General features: G+C 30.6%; 1 protein-coding gene across 1 annotated transcript in view; it reads left to right on the top strand.

The window, feature by feature from the left end:
• Positions 1–21,371, top strand: part of LOC106636748 (uncharacterized) — a 144,609-nt gene that overhangs the window by 53,358 nt on the left and 69,880 nt on the right. The gene's annotated exons all lie outside the window — the stretch shown is intronic.

The following is a 21,371-nucleotide window of genomic DNA, read 5'->3' as shown; positions in this document are numbered from 1 at the left end:
TTTCTGGTTTACATGAATTAATTGTGGTCCATACTACCACTACTAAATACATCAGATCCCAACAACATACATTAACCATGGTTATCGTCATCTGCATTTTTGAAACCATTCTTCCCAAGGAGAATAGAGTTCTGCTTGTTCCCTGAGCGATGCTCCCTCCAACACGGCTCACCATTAACAGCGTTGGATTTAAGGATACCTCTTACCACTGCTGTCAACGCTTCTATGGGCAGCGATTTGATTACATATTCTCTAACACTTGCCAGTGATCAACAAGTACCATTAATTGATTTAATTTCTGTAACACGTTCTGTTCAGGAATCGCCAGAAGTGATACTGGTAGCAGAAAAACAATGTGCAGCAAAAAAAGGATTAAATAAATCGCATGAGAGACTAAGAAAGCTTTTCAGTGTACTATTTAAAAGTTTTTAGAATGTATGTGTATTTAAAAAAAATGATCAGAATAACAATTACGAAATGTTTAATCATCGTGTTGTGTAGTTTTTGTTTGAATATAGTTTGTAAATTAAAAACTACTTATCGTTTTCTATTAATATCACTTTTTTCAAAATATTACTTTTTTATTATCTTTCAAATACTGATGTATGTGTATACATATATATATATATACACACACCCACTTCAAGATACAGTTGGATAAAACTTTCGAGGACTTTGGATGAAGAGGGAGACAGAGTTTGAACACATATGCTCGCGCGAGAGCTATTGTATGTATTCATGCGTTTGTATACACAAGTGTATGAGCTTGTGCGTGCATATTAACTTATATACCATACTATTCTGTTAAATAGAGTACAAAAGCATGCGCAGAGAGCGAAAAATATGATGAGATAGGGAACCCTCCTTAAATCGTCTAACAGCTCCTTGATTTACTATTTTAGAGAGCTTGCAAGGTACCTCATACAATAGGACGATCATATTTTACCATCTATCAATTTAAGGTAAAAGTGAGAAGAGAGAGCTTATGCACGCAGTGTCTCCATCCACAAATCTTACATTAAAGCGAGAGAGAAAAAAGAATTTGTTCACATGGTTTTCTTTTCAACCATGCCTGGGAGCCCTCGTACAATAGTACGAGCCGTCGACATTCCTCTCCTCCTCCACCACGGTCAAAACCATTCGTACAACAGCAGGAGCTCCTCCTCTCCCACCGCACTAGGGGGGGGGGTGGAATCTAGAACCAGCCTAGCCTATCTACTAATCTAATAACTGTTTACGTTCTTACGTGGGTGCTTGTTCCTCTAGCTCTTGTAAAAAATGCAATAAATGTTACTATACATCGTTACATAATGATTTAAAAACAAATTTGGTATCGAACGCAACTGTCACCTGGACTGCTAATCCGAATGTTAAATATACTTTTAAATGCAACAATTGACTGGCTATCTGAAGTAAGTCCATATCCAATGCCTGGTGGGACTTGAACGCTTCCACCCTCAGTTTTATCCAACTTATGTCCGAATACGTCAACACTCATACTGATACTGAAGTCAAAATTAATTATCAGCTTAATATATAACACCACGTTTGCACAACTACTCGATAATCAAATAAATTTCACTTGTGTAGCTAGGGTTACCAGCTAATCTCTCAGCAATTCACAGTTGAAAGTGATCAACTAATTTAAATTGGGATTATTCCAATACACATAATCTGTCTGCATCTTTAAACGCACAATTTTTGATTGTGGTAATGCACCACCGTGATTTTTTGGCATTCATTGTATCAAACATTGGTACAATTGCTTTATTCAAATTCAGAATACTTTGATTTCGCACACTTGCATTTTTTTCAAATTTTTTTCTGTAAACGCTCGAAATTTAAAAAAAAAATCATAATTTACATTGATATTTAAATCATCATTCATGATAAGATTTTTTGTCAAAATGTTTTTTTATAAACAGTTCTATTATTTCAATGGTTATAGAATATATTTCCGTGCATCTAACATCTACTCTTTCTAACTCGTTAAACTAACCTTTAGAAAATTGTTCTGTTACGATCGGAGTGATTAATGAGTAAGATACCAAATGTCATCAAAATCAGAATTCAATCAATTAATCATAATTTTTCTTTTCCAATCTGACTTTATTGGTTATTTCAAAGATTGCTAATTTTGTTCCATCCAAAAAATTTTCTCAAGATTTATTCAAATTACCACGTAGGATACAGCTCACAGATCCGCAATTTTATATGCCACATTGAATCGATATGTCAATAGGCTCAGGCGCTAAGCTTTTTATGCTTTACATCGGGCAAATTAAACTTACTTTTGATTACTGAGATTCTTATGCGCGAAAACCCTTATAAGATTAAATTGTCGTGGGAGATTTTTGTCAAAACTAAATAAAAGAAATTTATACGTAAGATAAAACCATTTTACAAGCTGATCATGCTCATACACAACAATTTTAAGAATTATCTTGAATTACAAATAGGTTTTGGAAGCTAAAAGATATTCTATTAAAAAGATACTAAACAACCAGAAAAAGCTTTAATCAAACTTCATTATGTAAAAAACATGACTTAAGACACTAATGGGTGATACGTTATTCAATTACTTTTTGAGTGGAGATGGTAGATTTAGGCGACTCAAAAATCAGGGCTTTACGACAATTTTATTCACTTAAATAGTGATTAAAGGCAAATCCTGAGCTTAAAACTGAATATTTGAGGTGGTGTAGTAATCTCCGTAACATCTACTGTTTAAAGCATCAAGTACTACTACCAAGATACGTTTGTTTTTAACACCTTAAGCAAAACCCATGAAGGAGTTTCGTTGAACGATGGACTTGTAGTAGGCCTAACCATATACAAAAAGCTTCATAATTATCGGCTTGGATTTAAATCATACGGTTATGTCATGACGGGTGCTATAGTACAAATTTATTGGCAAGTAAATTGGATGGAATGAATCGTTACTAAATAGATTACATACTTCTGGGATTACTTCCGCTCATCATATCGGAATTATACAAAATTTCAAAGTCAATCAAAAAATAGTAATCGATAATTTTATACGTGTTGATATCATCGGGCTCTGTGACACTAGTAAATGAGGTTATGATGCTTGTCTATATGTTAGATTGGTTGATGCATCTGTTAAGGTTCTTATTTGATTAGCATGTGCTAAATTGCATGTACCCCCTTTAAAAGGTTCATTTACTATTCCTCGTTTAGAGTTATGTGCTACTTGACATCTTGTAAGACTTTACTAAGAAAGCTACAATGCTTTTAAATTTCCTATTCGAAACGTCATTTGTGGTGTAATTTTATAATCGTTTGACAAAAAATTGAATAATCGCTTTGAGATTTTAAAGTCTTTGACACAAATTGGGTAAGAGAAATTTAATTACTTGATGATGTTATAGACTAGTGACATACAAGAACTACTGATAATGCTGCTGACACTTCATCTCGTGGTCGAACACCATATGAGTTTTTTTTATAACTTAATGTGGCTAACTAGTCTGAAATGACTATATACACATGAAACGTTGTGGCCACACAGCATCGTCATTGCAACTACTTTTACAATTCAGAATATCACCTGCTTAACAACCATCGCACATTCTGATTTGTTTTCAAAATTTTCGGATTTTTACAGCTTAATTCCATTTGTAGCTTGTTATTTACAAAATTTCAAATTGACAATAACGTAGTAGAGCTATTTCTGTAGATGAGAAGTTAACAGCAGAAAAAATAATTTCACGTGTTGATCTCAAACTGAATGTCTTTTAAGAGAAAAAAATTTAATAAAACAAGGAAAAGAATCGCATTTAAATCCGTTTCTCAATTCTAAAAATATTTTGCGAGTCGATATATGCATGAGTTTCAAAGCTGTGCATACCGAAATCAACAGCAATCTTCAAACTAAGGGATTCCTTGTTGATTTTAAGCGATTTATAGCTCACCAAGAAATTCCGCAAAATGTGTTTTCTGATAATAGTTTTCACTACATCGGACCCAACAATTAACTTAAGGTGGCTCATCACTTTTTTGAAAGCTGAGCCATTGCGCCCAAATTAAAATTTATGGTAATGAATCACTCAACGTATGTAGAATTTAAATTTTAGAGCACGTTGCTGAACAAAATCAAAACAGAAATACATTCCAAATTTGAAATCTTAGAATTGGTCTTTTGAGGCATTTTGATTATTTTACCAAAAATCTTGGCATTTTAAGGCTAAAAGTCAAACCACTTGCTACAAAAACTAGGAGCAGGTTGTTTAAATAATCTTTGTCCAACGAAATCGTGAAATTCCAAGGTTACCGAGCCAAAAAAAATGTATGATACGTTGAGAGTCACAAAGTGATGGCTAACCTCAGCATGTAAACCAGTTGATTCTTATCCATAGGTATACACATTGAGCCTGCTACTTAATATTCTTAGGTGTGATAGCTAATTTCACACAAACGGGTAGGACAAGAATAATGAGCCACATTCAATAACTTTTTTATCTTCTAAAATCAGATAATTTCCATCGTGACAGAAATGAATACACTGTAGAAAAAAAGTACTTGTCATTTCAGCCCATTTATCTCCAAATTTTGGTGGACTCTGGGAATCGACATGCAAACTGTTTAAACATCATGCTAATCGAGTTGCTAGTAATAAGCAACTCACGTTCAAAGAGTTTAATACTTTGGCCGATGAAAACGAAGAAAATTTTAATTCAAAACCAATTTGTACTCTACCTTTAGACCCTAACGATCTACAAGCGCATACTCCAGCACATTTACTTATTGGTAGATATAACTACCAGCTTATGATTTTATTGGATGTTTGAGAAACCGTTTCATCTCTTGGAATTACATATCAAAAGCGAGACAAGATTTCTGGAAGCAGCGGTACACCGAGTATCTAAGTGAGCTCCAGAAAAAACAAAAATGGCAAGAAGAAAAAGAAGAAATCAAGTTGAATTTGGAGATTCTTCTAAAGAAAGAAAAGATTACTTGAGATAGTTGGAGGCTAGGCATAGTAGTTGAGGTTCACCCTGAAGAGGACAGCATGGTGCAAGAGGCTGCCATTATAACTATTAATAGTATCTACAAATGAAAAATAACAGATCTTTGTTCTTCGCCAAAAGAAAACATTGAGGTTTTATAAAAGTTTCAATTTCCTCTACTTCTTTCTAAGTATTGTACGAATATCCATGTGTCACCATTTTAATTTACGTAAGTTAAATTGTTCGTAATTTTTATATTTTTTCATTGTTGGCTATCGATTAAATTGTTCATTATAACATAATAATAAATTATAATATTGTAATTAGAATCTAAATCATTTCTGAGTTATCTAAAATATATATTTAATTAATTTTAGGCAGACTCAGCAAGTACTTATATTTACTAAGGTATTTATTTTTTTAAAGTAATTTGCTTATCCTGTTATTTCGCAAACGTGGGGGAGTATGTATCGTAAGTTGGTAGTACTGTCATCATTAAATATTCAATAAGAAGCTCGTTGTACATTTTAACTTCATTTCAATTGAAAAAATCGAAGAAAAAAAAAAAAAAAAAAAAGATTGGTACTCGCACACAAATTTTGAGGATTTGCGCTTTCATTTTTTACCTCTACACGAATTCTCGTCTAAGTTTGACGCGATTTTAGCTTAACGGAAGCGCATCAGCTGATCAGTCTTAACGTCTCCCAGCAAAACACTTTAAAAAAATTTTCGTGTTGATAAAAACTCTAGTCCTGTTTGGCTAGCAGACTAGAGAAGCCGAGTGTCTGCTAGCATCAACTAATTTCTCTATCTATATTACATAGTCGTGAGAGTTAGAGCGAGGTTTTGCTCCCCCCCGCTCCCCCCAGCTCCCCCTCAGCTCCCCGCCAAATAAGGTAGTTATTCTTTCATTTTCTTGCATTTTTCGAGTAATCGTACTTTTTTGCTAGCTCCCCTCACTCCCCCCCCACCGCCCCTCCCAAATCCCCGCCAGCTTCCCCATATATATTGTAAATATATTCGTAAAGCCTTATATATTAACTGTTACAAATGGTCTAATTTTCACACATAATTTTATTTGACCATAACAAAAAATTTTGTTACAATTATCTTACTTACGATGTTTATTTTTATGACGTATTAAAAAATGTCTTTTTAGAAGGCCTGCTCTTACATAACCTTTTCCACAATTTTGACAAATATTTTTTTTAACGTTTTTTTCATGACTTTTCAAATGTCTGTGTAAGTGATAATTTCTTTTGAAACTTTTTTCGCATTTAATACACTTGAAATTTTTTCCAATGTTTTGGCATTCCTCTGTGTGACGCAAATAGTTTTTTTTGTCGCATATTATAATGCTACATAGATCACATACAAAAAACTTTTTTTTGTGAATTTTTTCGTGTGATAATAGACACTCTTGATTTGAAAATTTTAAGTTACATTTGTCACACTAATAAAATTTTGCATCCATAATGGTGTATCTGAAAACATATTACAAAAAACGGATTGTTGACGATTACATAAATCTGGGTACTAGACGGTACTGAAATTTGCTTTTTTGATAAAAGATAAAATTTGTAAAAAAGTATAAAAATAAAAATGAGCTATAGAATAGTTTTTTTGTTACTCTAAAATTTTATATTCATTCCAAACAATATTTTTAATTTCAAATTTATTTTCTGATTTCATTAGGATAAAAATTTTTTTTTGGTTTCAACATCTAGATAGTGCCACATACAATTGCCCATAAGAAAATAATGGTCTTCTGAAGTATAACCCTGAGGCATCAAAACTTTGACGTTAAGATTTATTGATAGCCATAGGAAAAGTTAAGATAAATGGAAATCGTTTTCTGTGCAATATAAATGGTAGTAAAGAAAAATTGATTGTATTAAGTGTTATTCTTAGACTAAAGACTTTATTTCTTTTTTTTTACCTGAGATTATTCCAGCTTCGATGTTGTATTTAAATAATTTTGTAATTCGTAATCTTGTACCATTGCAAAGTCCTTCAGATATGTTTAAGTTTTGTATTAACATAACAACAGCGTTGATTTTTAAATCTAATTCGTGTGAAAAAAGACCCTTTTTACAACTTATTAAGTATTCTGTAGAGAAATTAGTATAAATATTATCGTCTAATTTATTTACTTCTTTGTGAGTTACTTTATAAATACTATTGTACGTTACTAATGTTGCTACCATATTATTTAAAAGTTTTTTGTTCAAAAAGTGAGTGTATTTATTGTGAGATGTTAATATAGGTTTACTTATAAAAGAATCATCATCATTATTAAAAATTTAAGAACATACATCGTTTGTTTTTCATGTCTGAGGAATTATAAAAGTTTTAATTTTTTCTTCTTCTATATCCAGTAGCAATGAAGAGAATTTTTTATCAACTGAACGTATATTATTTTTTAAATAAAAAATATTTAAAAAAAAGCCAAAAGTTGAAAAATTTTATGGTTTCTTGAACAATAGTAATTTTGCTTCCGTTTGTTACTACTGGGAGAATTTGACGAAAGTCTCCACCTAAAATTATTATTTTATTTCCAAAAGGCTTATTACAACTAGATAAATCTTTCAAAATCCTATCAACGATTTCTAACGCTTTTTTCGGTACCATAGAAGCTTTATCCCAAATAATTACTTTTACATTACGTAATTTTTGTTTATCTGGCTCAAAACGAAATAATGCACTTTCTATAGTGCTTAAGTTTAAAGGAAGTCTGAAAGTTCTGTAAGTGGTCATTCTCTTTGGAAGCAGAATAGAAGCAATTCCTGTCTAAGCCATTGTAAGAATTTTTTTTTAATTTATATGAAATAATAGATTTTTCTTTTGTATAGAAAAATTTTTCCAGATCCACCAGGACCATCAATAAAAAAAAATTTTTTTTCAAATTTTATTATTTCTTGAAAAATTCGACGTTGATTAGGACTGAGTTGTAAGCATTTCATGGAATTCATGTTTACAAAATATTCTTTCATCATTGTCAGTATTAGTATTTTTTTTGTCGTTTCTGTTGGTTCTGGTAAACTGCAATCTTTACAAGACATATTTTCAGAATTAAAAGTTCCGGTTAAACGTAAAAGAGCTTTATTTTAATCATCTTTACAATTTTCAATGAAAAATTTTTTGTATTTGTTCCAAATAATATCACCAAAAAATTTTTCAGACATAATAAACCATGCGAAAAATTTTCGTAGATGAAAAAGCAGCATAACGTTACATGCTTCTTCAAAAATTATATCGTTTTGAAAATCGTGTTCTACTAATCCCATAGAAATAGCTGTTATTAGTCAGGGAAAATAGAAATCGATTGTTAAAAATTCATGTAATTAATTATGATCAATATACATTTGTTAAATATATAAATTTTAAGTAACAATTATTTTAATTCGGGTTTTTTTCTTTACTTTGTAAATCTAATTTGCAACTACGGGGGTTGGTGCGCAGAGCGCGCAGGGGGCATATATAGTTATTGGAGCTTAGAAATATCTATTGACACATACAGGATAGACAGCTCATTTAAAAAAGGGAGCCACTAGAAGAAATAATAAAGCTCACCAACAAAAAGTCAAGGGCACATCACTTTGTCTATATAAACTTGACCACTTTTATTTAAAATTAGCAGCTTGTTCTTCATATTTCCTTAAAAACAGACCAGTTTTTATTCTTTACCGGAGAAAATTTATTGCCGAGTATTTACGAAAAATGCCACAGTCGTCTGAATTTTGTAAAGTTTACTTTAAAATGTTATTTTTATACTAAAAATTAATATTATCATTTTTAAAGCTTTAAAAAACATAAATACAAACATTATTTTAAAAAAATTACATTTGTAACACATCAAAAGTGGGGGGGTTTGGCGCGTGGAGCGCGCAGGGGGGTAGAGCTTTACTAATATATATATATATATATATATATATATATATATATATATATATATATATATATATATATAATATAGTTAAATCAGTGGGGCATTCCACACAAACCCCCCACCGCCCCCCCATCGGCCCCCATTTGCCCCCCACCGCCCCCCCACCAACCCACCACAATATAAGGTAAAAATCCGTTATTTTCTAGCTTATTTTGACATATCGTAGTTTTTCTAAAAACCCCCCACATCCCTCCACTAACCCCCACAGCCCCTCCACAACCCCCCCGCCGACCCCCCACACATTTTTTCATGGTCCCCCACCGCCCCCCCACAAAATGTTATATGAATAGTATAGAAGTATGGCATAAGTCTTGCTTTCAAGCCAGGGGGTTCAACCACGTATGGCTTCATGAAATGATAACAATATATGTTTTAATATTTAATTAAATAGTTACAGATTACTGCACAATACTATAATCGGCTAAATTTAAATACAATCAATTGTATTTCGATTTACTGGATCCGTTGGTTTCTTTGTAAGCATAAAGTTTTTGGTAGGCTGACTTTTTTTGTTAGCATTTTGTAACGTTGCATTTTGCCAGCCCTGTCAATGTGTTAAAGTCTGTTACCTCATTCCTACCAAATCACATGGAAATATTGTATAGTATTTTTTCTCAAAACATCCCACATTCCCCCACCTACCCCCTATGGCCCTCCCACTGACCCCCACGAATTTTTTTATGGCATCGCCTCCCTACATCACTTTTTTGGAACCTGACCGTGATCATACCGTCTTTACCTATCTTTGGACAAAACTGTCTTATTGCCATGATTTATTTCATCGTCAAGAAGAAATTTAAAGTCATAAATTGATTCATAGGGGGTTGTTGCGCAAAACATCATTATTTATACAACTAAGTAAGTTGAAAAACCAATTTATATGGAGTTAACAATATTTTGAACTAATATATACACATATATTGGTGCGCATAATATATCATCATCACTTATATAGTCCTTTATTACACAATTCTTCTTTTTACGTACATAAACTTGAGTTAAATTTAGAGTATCATTAATATAAACAATGAAAGTTTCGCATCAACTTATGAGTCATTTTATAAAGCCTGATAAAACCACGAAGACTTACGTCCATTTTTATTTTGTTTCAAATTAATGCTGAAATTGGTACAATAGATAAACACGATAAACATTCAGGATATGTATTACTAATCAATAAATTTTAACTATACATAAAAAAATAATAATTAAATCATATTATGAATATTAGATACATTATTATAATCAAAAATTTCTTTCCAAACTATATTTTCAATCTCTAAACTGTTTTCTTTATCGACTTGAACAAAAATTTCATTTTTATATTTGCATCTTGATAAAGCCACGTATAATTGACCATGAGAAAATAAAGGTTCTTCAAGTATCATACCACATTATCAAAACTTTGACCTTGAAACTTATTTATAGTCATAGCAAATGCTACAACTAATGAGAATTGTTTTCTATATGAAATAAAAGGTAATGATAAAGTATTTCCAGTATTTAATGTAATTCTTGGAATGAAAACTTTTTTACCAATTTTTTCTCCCGTTACTATTTCGCCTTCTACGTTATACTTTAGTAATTTAGTAATTCGTAATCGAGTACCGTTACATAATCCGTCTGATATACTCAAATTTCGAATTAACATTACTATTGTACCTATTTTTAATTTAAGTTCATGAGGTGGCAAGCCTTCACGAATGTTGTTTAACATTTCTACGGAAAAATTTATATAAATATTATCATCTGATTTATTAACACCTTTATATGTTGCAGTATCGATGATGTAATAAGTTTTAGTTTCCCCATGTAATTTACTTAAAATGTTATTGTTTAAAAAAATGTATATTCATTATGTGAAGTTAGTACCACGTTATTGTCAAAACAGTTGCTGTAATTACCAAATATTTTGGTACAGACATCATCTGTTATCCAGGATTTAGCAATGTTAAATGTTTTTATGTCCTCTTCTCCAATTCTTAACAATAATTTTGAAAATTTGTTATTACTAGAACGGATATTATTTTGTAATCTTAGAATTTTGAAGAAGTTCCATAAAAATGATGATTTAATAGTTTCTTCTTTTATTATAGTTCTATTACCGTTTTTTATAACTGGAAGGATTTGTCGAAAATCTCCTCCTAATACTATTGATTTATCACCAAAGCAAAGTTTTGTATTACACAAGTCTCTTAACATTCTATCAACGATTCCTAAAGCTTTTTTCGAAATCATAGAAGCCTCGTTCCATATTATTAAATCAACTTCCCTCAATTTATTTTTTTCAGTTTAAGCTTTTAAGAATACACTTTCAATATTATCTAAGTCTAGAGGTAAATGAAAAGTTCTATGACTGGTCATACCTTTTGGTAGTCATACAGATGCAATTCCTGTCTAAGCCATTGACAAAATATTCTTACCTCTAGAAATAAAGTAATAAATGAGTGTCTTATATAAGTAGGTTTTTCCGGATCCACCAGGACCATCTATGAAATATACTTTTTCATCTTGTTCACAAATAGTTTTAAAAATTTTTCTTTGATCTTCATTTAAATTTGTGTACATTATATCGAACATTTTTTTGCTGAAAGATATTTCCTCAATATTGCAATTATTTATATAGTTGCTAATGGTTGGTGTCGGTAAACTAAAAGACTCACATGATTTACTTTTCGATACCAAAATTTGATTAATGTGTAGAAGAGCACAATTATTATTATCATTATCGAAGTCTTCCGTAAAATATTTTTTATATTCATTCCATATTTTATCTCCTTGAATGTTTTCTGAAATCAAAAACCAAGCAAAAATTTGTCTTAACTGGTATGGAAACATAATTGTTATGGCTTCTTTAAAAATATTGTCGATTTCAGAGTCATGTTCTATTAAACCCATTGCAATTGCAGTATCCCTGAAATTTTTATATGTTCTTACATTATGTTTTTTAACTTCTTCAAACGATGTAGCCCCATGTCATTTATTTAAAATAAGTTTTAAAAAAAAGCGCTCATGATCTTTGGGAAGTACTATGTTTAATCTACCTATAGCAATATTTTTCAATGTAACTTTCCTTTTTTTTCAAATTTTAAGTTTACTGTCAAAAATGTAATGTTCTGGAATGTTAACATATTTTACTGATTTTGCAAAATCATCTACTTTATTTAATTCAAACCAAGCTGTAAGGGGTGTTTCATAATTTTTTATCACATTTTTGATATTATTTTCTTCAAATATGAGTTTTTGTTTATTTTTAAGATGAACAGCTAGATTTACAACTGTATGACTTCTACCATAAATTGGATATTCTTGAAGTCTCCTAGCTGCTTCCATTGGACTTACATATCTAGCATCTACGTAACTACTAATTTCATCTACTATTATTTCATTTAGATCGTTTGATTTTCCTATTTTAATATATGCTCTGTCACTACCTTTATGTATGTAGTTATAAATAAATTTTATGCTTTGTATTAATGCACAATATTCAACGTTCAAATGACATTTATACTTTATTAACAAAAATTTATTGTATGGAACAACCATTGAATTATCAACATAAGTCTTATCTATTTTTAGACTTTTGTAAATATGTTTTTCAGACATATTATTTCTTCTTATTTATTGTGGGTAACCGTTATTTTTTAGTGTTGTTTGGATTGTAAAACTTTTTGGAAAATTTTTTGTAAACTTTTTGTGAGAATTATTTATACATGGACTTTTATCTGTATGAGGGCCATGAAGCATGTGTTTAATCACTAATTTTGTAAGTGTTATATTATTCGAAGGAATTTTAGCCGAAAGAAATTTATCAATTTGTTCAGGTGTAATGATTTTCTCATCAGGATGTTATGATATTAATAAGCGTGCATGTGGTAAACCACGTTTTTGAAATTCAATAGACTCATCAGTCTGATGAAAATATAGTATGCTCAGAATGTGGAAAAAAATTTTCAAGAAATGATTCATTATTAAGACATTATAGAAACATTAACAAAACTGTAAGTAAAAATATGTTTAATATTATTAATTAACATGAATAGAATATTGGATTTTATTAAAAAGTTTACGTGTTTTTTTATTTCAGATAACTTGAATGTTTCAAGATAACTTAATGTATCAGGAATCACGAATTCCCACTAAAAATTTGATGTGTTGACGTCAAATTTATCATATTCCAATATATATCATTGTCCAACAATTACTTTACTGTGTAACTGAAAAAGTTAAGAATAAATAAGAATAAATACCCAAAAATTGTGAAAATGTATTTCTTATAAAATTCGGAAGTTGGGGGGTTGGCGCGCAGTGCGCGCAGGGGGGCGTAAGCCCCACTAGTATATATATATATATATATATATATACATAGTTATCAAATGTCAGTAAGACAATCTTAATATTAGCTTTGATACAACTTAAATAGATAAGAATTTATTTTATATAGTTTTCCGTCCTGTTATATATTATCTACGTTTGATGTTCAATCTCACTGTTTTAATCCAAATTAAGAAAGCGAATTTGTGGCCTTTATAATTACGAGCACAATAGCGTCATCAGATTGAGTAAGGTTGCAAAAGCATTCAAGACAAAGTAAGAGAATATGCTAAATCAATTAACATATATATATATATATATATATATATATATATATATATATATATACTGATGAGGCTTTACCCCCTCTATGATTACTCCATGATTCATTGTTGAGTTAGAAACAAAAATTGTTGAATTGGATTGTACTCATTTAAAAAAACTATGGCATTTCTTAAATATACTTGACAATAGAGGTTATGCAAAGAGGACTGGGTTGAAATTATAGGGCTGCGTCTAAGAAGAAATAAAGAATAGATTGTTCATTTCAAGTTAGAGTCATAAAGCTCACCTTGAATAAGAGATCTACCCTCAACTTTTCTCTCTCATATGTAAACTTTAGTTCCAGAGGTCTTCTGTTTGTAATTACCAGCTCACCTTCTGTATGTTGATCGAGATTTCTAAAAAAAAATTTGTAAGTGAACACACCGTAAATTTTTCAACAGTACCTTACGTGCTGTCGGTTGGTTTAATTATATTGCAATGTATCTTGGTGGATGCTGCCTTATTGTGTAAAGTGCAAAGAATAAAATTTAGTTCAGTATATCTGCTAACGTAATATATCTTATTTTAACACTTTATTCAATATCTGAAATGTTTTAAAGCAAGAATATATTTTTAAAGATTTCATTGTCCTTTGTTTAATTTCTTTAAAAGTCTTTCTTGTAGTTCTCACTCAATTTTTGAATTTTAAAATATTACCATTGTATGTCTTATAAATAAATCGGATGATAACATTCACATAAATTTTTCTATTGAAATACTTAACAATATTCGTAAAGGCTTGCCACCTCTTGAACTCTTGAACCCTTGAAAGTTGGAGCAGTAGTTATGTTAGTAAGAAATTTAAGTATAGTTAACGGTTTGTACAACGGTACACAGTTGAAGATTAGAGAGTTATTAAAGTATAGTATTAAAGCTGACACAACAACCAAAAAAAAGTTAGAAATAAAGTTTATATACTAGAAATTACCTTAAATGCAGGTAATACCAGATCGTTACCTTCCATACTTTAGAAAATATTCCTGTCCCATCGTGGATTCGTAGGGCTGCTGGCGGTGACTACCATGGTTTCTATTATTTTCTTATTACATGATTTTCAATAAATGTGTGTGATCGTACCATGTCATACGATGATACGTTATTATTTAAAACTCAGTATATAAAAGAAGTAATACAATTGAAAAAAAGGTCAACGTACCTCAAATTATATACATATTAAAAGTTAAATCAAGTTATAATTATATTCAACGTTTTTTTTGCTCATTGTTAATAAGTATGAAATCGACCTTTTTCTCTCATACGTGGAGTAGAAAAAAAAAAACTACATAAAGCTAAGAGATCGCCTACCATGAGTAGTAGGAGCTGCCCCTTATGACTGCTGTTTACTGCTAGTTTTAGCTTATCACAGGAGATAGTAGCTAGCCGCAGTCTTATATATTGTGTGTGTATACAATAGCCTATCGATGTACTATAGACTGAGCTACTACTGACTGCAGGTATTCGCTGCCTCCCTTGATTGGCCAACGTTTAATACTGCTAGCTGTGCCTAGTGGTGCCTCCAACTGGTAACTAGTAACAGAATACCAATAGAAAATACAGAACAACTTTATTCAGTTTAAATAGTGGATAAATCTGTGGAGTTATCTCTCATATTGCGAGGGGTGCTAGAACAGTAACATTATTTTAAAAATTACAGTTATACTGTCGGGAGTGACGTAAGGTTTGCGGGGGGGAGGGGCACTTATAAATGTGCAAAGTGGTGGTAGTGGTGAAAAGAGTAGAAAATTATAACAAAATAACAAAGATCTCTTTAATGAGTTAAAATAAAGACAAAATCAGTAAAGATTCTCCTTATATTCCAAGAGGCTGCAGGGGCTATGAAAAGCTAAAGGGAGGGGGGGGGCTTTGAAATTTTTTTGAGGTGACTGTGAGGCAGAGAGACTCCGTAGGCTTAAGTATTATGTTTTGGTTTGAAATAACATTAATAACAATTAAATTTTACCTTTTTTTGCTAGAGGCGTAGTGGTGAGCAGTGGAGGGGTGCATGGTCTGGTGCAAATAGACCTGCCTTTGCAACTATAAAATATAGGCACATATATATAGATCCCTCCCTATATTATATAGCTATTTTTTTGGGGCATTCAACATATCTCTTCTCACAGCCCCCCCACACAGTTTTGCCTGTCCCTCCACACCATTTTTCATACATCATGTCATGTATACTTGTTAAATGATGAAACATTAATAAGAGACTTACAATTTATAACCATAAATATTGCCGATTTATCTATAAAAATCATCAAGTAAAGTCGATAAATTACGTGAAAATCTCTTCCCAAACAATATTTTCTGTTGCTGTATTTTTTGCCTTTCTACTTGAATGAATAAATTATTTCAATCTTTGCATCTTGATAAAGCCACGTATAATCGACCATGAGAAAATAAGAGTTTTTTAAAATACAAATCTACATTATCGAAACTTCTACCTTGGGATTTGTTATTGTCATAGCAAATGCTACAACGATTGAAAATTGTTTACTTTACAAAATAAACGGTAATGTTGAGGAGTTTCCTGTGTCTAAACTTATTCTTGGAATGAAGACTCTATTTCCAATTTTTTCCCAAGTTATTACTTCTCCTTCTATATTATACTGTCATAATTTTGTGATTCGTAAACGTGTTTCATTACAGAGTCCATCTGATATACTTAAATTTCTCAGTAACATCACTATTGTATTAATTTTTAGATTTAGTTCATGAGATGTTAATCCTTTACAAATATTGTTCAACATTTCCACCAGAAAATTTAAATAAATATTATCATCTGACTTATAAGCCCCTTCATAAGTATCGTTATCTATACTATAGTAAGTTTAAATCCCTCCAGTTAATTTTTTAAGAATTTTATTATGTAAATAAGAGGTGTACTCGTTATGTGACGTAAGTATAACACTATTTATCAAACAATTGTAGATGTTAGAAAATGTTTGAGAACATTCATCATTTGAGATCCAATTTTTAGGAGTATTAAAAGTTTTTATTTCCCCTTTCCCAATTTCTTACAACAATTTTGAAAATCCTTTATCGTTAGAACGAATATTGATTTCTAATTTTAAAATTTGAAATGAGTTCCATAAGAATAAAGATTCAATAGTTTGTTCAAGTATAATTTTTTTACTACCGTTTTTTATCACTGGGAGAATCTGACAAAAATCACCTTCTTAAAGAATTAATTTACTTCCAAAATATTTTTCAGTATTACATAAATCTCTTAATGTTCTGTCTACTATTTCCAATGCTCTTTTTGCAATCATTCAAGCCTCATCCCAAATCATTAAATCAACTTTTCTTAATTTTTTTTTTTTGACTCGAATTCTAGAAATACACTCTCTATATTATTAAGATCTAAAAGAAGTCTAAAAGTTCCATGACTGGTCATCCCCTTTGGAAGAAAAATTGATGCTATCCTAGTCCACGCCATTGACATGATTTTTTTATTTTGAAAAATAAAAAATAAATTAACTTTTTTTATAAATAAGTTTTCCCTGACCCTTCAGGAATATCTATAAAAAAATTTAAATTTTTTGTTTGCAAATAATGTAAAATATATTTTTCTGGTTATTATTCAAGCTTTTATACATCGAGTTAAACATTTCTTTGCTAAAACGTATTTGATTATCTATATCTTCTTTTTGAGTCTCCTTTTTTTTGGTGTAGGTGAATTAAAGCATCCACATGATTTGTCTTCTGATTCAATAATTTGGTTAATATGTAAAAGAGCTAAACTATCTTTATTGTTAGGCAAACCTTTCGTAAAAAATTCTTTGTATTTATTTCATATTTCATCATCTTAAATGTTTTCTCAAATTAAAAATCAAGCAAAAAATGGTCTTAATTGATATGGAAACATAATAGCAATTGCTTCTTACGAAATATTATCAATTTTTTCATCATTGTCTGTTAAACCCATAGCAATTGCAGTATTTTAAAAAATTTTATAAGTAATTCCTTTGTATGTTCTTATGTCTGTAAACGATGTCGAACCAGTTACTTTGTTTAATCCAAGTTTAAAAAAAATCTTTTATAATCTTTTGGAGGTACAATAATTAATCGACCACTTGCAATATTTTTTTTTTTACATTTTTCCTCTAAGATTGATTTTTAGCTTAAGATTACTATTTGAATTTCCATATGTTTGAATATCGTTGTTTGAAAAATTAACTATAACGTGATCATGTAATAAATCAGAGAAGCTCTTAATTCAAATACGTGTATTATAAGTCTCATTTTTTAAAATAATATTAATATATTTATGACTACTTTTTACATTTGAAGAATTATCGTTTACTACTGTAAATTCATAATAATTTTGCCATTTATTAACAACTTTATTGATAACTAAAGAACGAGCTCTCATGTGGAAATCTTCGTCACTATAGAGAAAAAAAGAAAAGTTCTACATAAACAATTTCTGTCCCCTCTTACACCAATTTTTGTATTCTTCATTTATAGAAATTTTAAAAATATCTAGTTTGAAATAAAATAAAATTTTAATAGTACAAAGTACAAACGATTCCTCCAATTTAAAGTGTGGAACACTGTGAAGAAATTGTTTTTAAATTTGTCATTGCCTGCAAATGAAAAATTTTTTCTAACTACTTGTATCAATTGATAAAATATAGAACGTATAATAGTAACAAAAATAATATAAAGTTTATGTCATATAAAATTTAAGTAATTTATATGCGATTAAGGTGATTAAAACTTTTCGTTGTTTAGAATTTGATCATTAAAAAAATAATGTATACCTTTCTTCTTTAAACATCACGGAGAGTTTTAAAACTCCTAACGTACCACAATAGTACCTTCTGGTTGGTGTGAAAATTGACTGATAAATATATAACTAATGTTTAACGATGTAGATCAAAAACTCTTTTTCCTCACGAAATTCTGGGCACCAACCTCTCTTCACTAACAGATGAAATTTGAAAACTCTCTTTTTAAGATAGAACAGTAGGGGGTTGGCGCGTGGAGTGCGCATGGGGGCGAAGCCCCACTAGTATATACATATATGCTACTGTTCTAACTTAAAAGGAGAATCTTTAAATTTCATCTGTTAGTCGGGAGAGGTTGGTGTCTAGAATTTCGTGGGGATAAAGAGTTTTTAATCTACATCGCTAAGATACATCTATAGCACACACACACACACACACACACACACACACACATACATATATATATATATATATATATATATATATATATATATATATATATATATATATATATATATATATATATATATATATGTTTATATGTTTATAAATAGTTCCACATAATTTGACTTCTGTCCTCATAATAACCCTTACACACATGTGACTGTCCACATTAGTTACCTCTTTGTAAACATATATGTGTGTGTACGTGTATGTGTGTGTACGGTACCTAGACTCTTATTATCGCTTTCATGCGCCCACCGTCAAACGTAGCAGCTACTCCTGCAGCTGACTTGTGCTCTCCTATCCACTCCAGCTTTATGACTAAGCCTTTGCACATGGCATTTCAACTATAAATATACCTGAAGTTATGCATCCATTTATTTATCGGCGCAAACTCACCTTCATAGCCTGGCTTTCTCAAATACATACTTGTGGGGCTACGCTCCTTTGCGCTGCATTTTAAGTTTAAAATTAATTAGTTGATTTAAAAAATTTAGAACTTTTTTTTACTTTAAAATCTTTTAATGAATATCAATCGTATCAAAAATATTACCTAGTGAAACTTTAAGACAAGACATTAAAACATAACCATTTCCATAATTTTAGTAATATTTTCGTCAAACTGTTTATTTATCATAAAATGGCTTTTGCGCTCTCTCTGCGCCATCATAATCAACAAAAAATTGTGTAAAGTTAATTAAAAATACAATATATACTATATAAAAACAACTTAAATGTTATGTAATTCAATCTGCCATTGAGACTTTTCATCTTGTCAACTACCTTCGTTTGAAAAGTTGATATTTGTAGTAAAATTTTATGTCATCTAGACAGAAACTTATAAATTAGTAGAACCACAAATTAAAATGGAGGAAGGAGGTCAGGTGTCAACAAATATAATAAAAACATGTCTAAGAAAAATTTTAATGTTTCTATGAAAAGGGATGATGGATAAGCTCCTATTGTCCCTATTGAAAGTAATCTAACAAAAAAGTATAGGGTTATTAAGAGGGTGTGGAGCGGCTGTTGGGGGAGGCATTTTATAACAACCTGATGATAAGTTCTCTTTACAACACATTCTAAGTTTTTGTGGGAAGATGGAGGGGAGCGCTGTAGGAGAGCGCTGTAGGGTGCGCAAATTACCCCATATGTACCCTGCTCCCATAAATTTTCATTGAAATGAAGTTTAATACCATTATATCAAAATATTTAAGCTTTTTGTGTGTGGTAGAAGGAAGTTGTGATAAGCCACTAAATTTACATAAGTGAGGCTGTCTGGGGTTGAGGCGATGTTAGGGCAAAATACAAACTTATTGGGTTAAATTCAAGGATAAGTAGAAAAAGTTTTATCTTGTACTATGGGGGGTTGAGGGTGTCCGTAGGGGACTGTGAAAGGACCTTGAGGGTGTGGGCGTATGTGTGGACAGCCTTACCAGAATAAATATAGAATATGAAAAGATACGTATGTTTACAAATGTACGTGTGTGTTTCTGTAAATATAAAGTCACGTACCTTATAATATGAGTCATATACCTAAAGGGTCACTGTGATACATTCTATCGCCTCTCATCAGCAAATTTAATGTTACTCTCTAAGGATATTAAATATATCATGCATACTACAAGTCCAAATATTGATGATCAAACCTTAAAGTGCATCAAAAGTGGACATTTGAGTCACATTAAAGCCACATTAAGATAACAAAAGTTTCTAGTACGTAGTAAAAGTCATTGAGTTATTAAATTTCCAGTCTCTATTTAAAATACGAAGAATATCATGTAAAAAAAAAGTTTATTTAATCCATCAATAACTGAAAAACTTCTTTAACAGCTTATTTTAAATTTAATAAGGTCAGTGATTTTGCAAAAAATATTGAATATTACAATCTTTTGAAACATTTTATTTTTGACAAAAACATAGAAAGATTAAAAAAAACAAAAACGTAAAGTCACAAAAAGATACGACTATTAGTATGGTAGAATTAGCTAAAACTTAAATCAAGATCTCAAAAATTTTGAGCATCTCAAAAAAATAGGGCATTAGTTTCAATGCAAGGTAATTAATCAATATAGACTTTAACAAGTAAAAGTGTCAGCAAGAGCCCCTTAAAAAAGGGCAAATATGGCCAAAACATGTTCTTTTCATCCGATTCTATGATAAACAAAATCAGCTGCGTTGGGTGCAATTCGGTTCAGCCTTATTTTCGCAAATCTCAAAAAGCTGGCATTTCAAGTATTTATTTTGAAACTAATTTGCTAGCGTTGTATACAATGTTTAGATCTAAAGTTTAATTACAAGGTAAAGGATCGGTCTTACACTCTTTGCGTACCACAGCAAAAAACCGAAAAAATGTCTTCTCGAAAAATGGCCATAAAAAAGTTGTTAGCCCACATAGATGCATTTTTAAAATGTATTTCGCTTTATTTACTTTTATTCTACAACTACCTATGATGTTATTTTTCTTAAACTGCTTGCCAAACCACTAATTCCAGTGACCGGAGAGCAAAAAGCCGTTTTTTGAAATCAATGTTTCTGGTACTTATAATTGGTAAAAGGAAATGGCATCTTAAATAGTTGTAGAGTAAATATGTTTCAGTGTTGGCTAATAACTTTTTTATGGCTACTTATTGAGAGGAC

The sequence above is a fragment of the Copidosoma floridanum genome, unplaced genomic scaffold, assembly GCF_036245765.1.
Source record: "Copidosoma floridanum isolate Cflo_tuat_1 unplaced genomic scaffold, Cflo_Japanese_pri ptg000020l, whole genome shotgun sequence".
Taxonomy (NCBI): Eukaryota; Metazoa; Arthropoda; class Insecta; order Hymenoptera; family Encyrtidae; genus Copidosoma; species Copidosoma floridanum.
The sequence above is the reverse complement of the archived record's forward strand: the minus strand, read 5'-3'. Positions and strand labels throughout refer to the sequence as shown.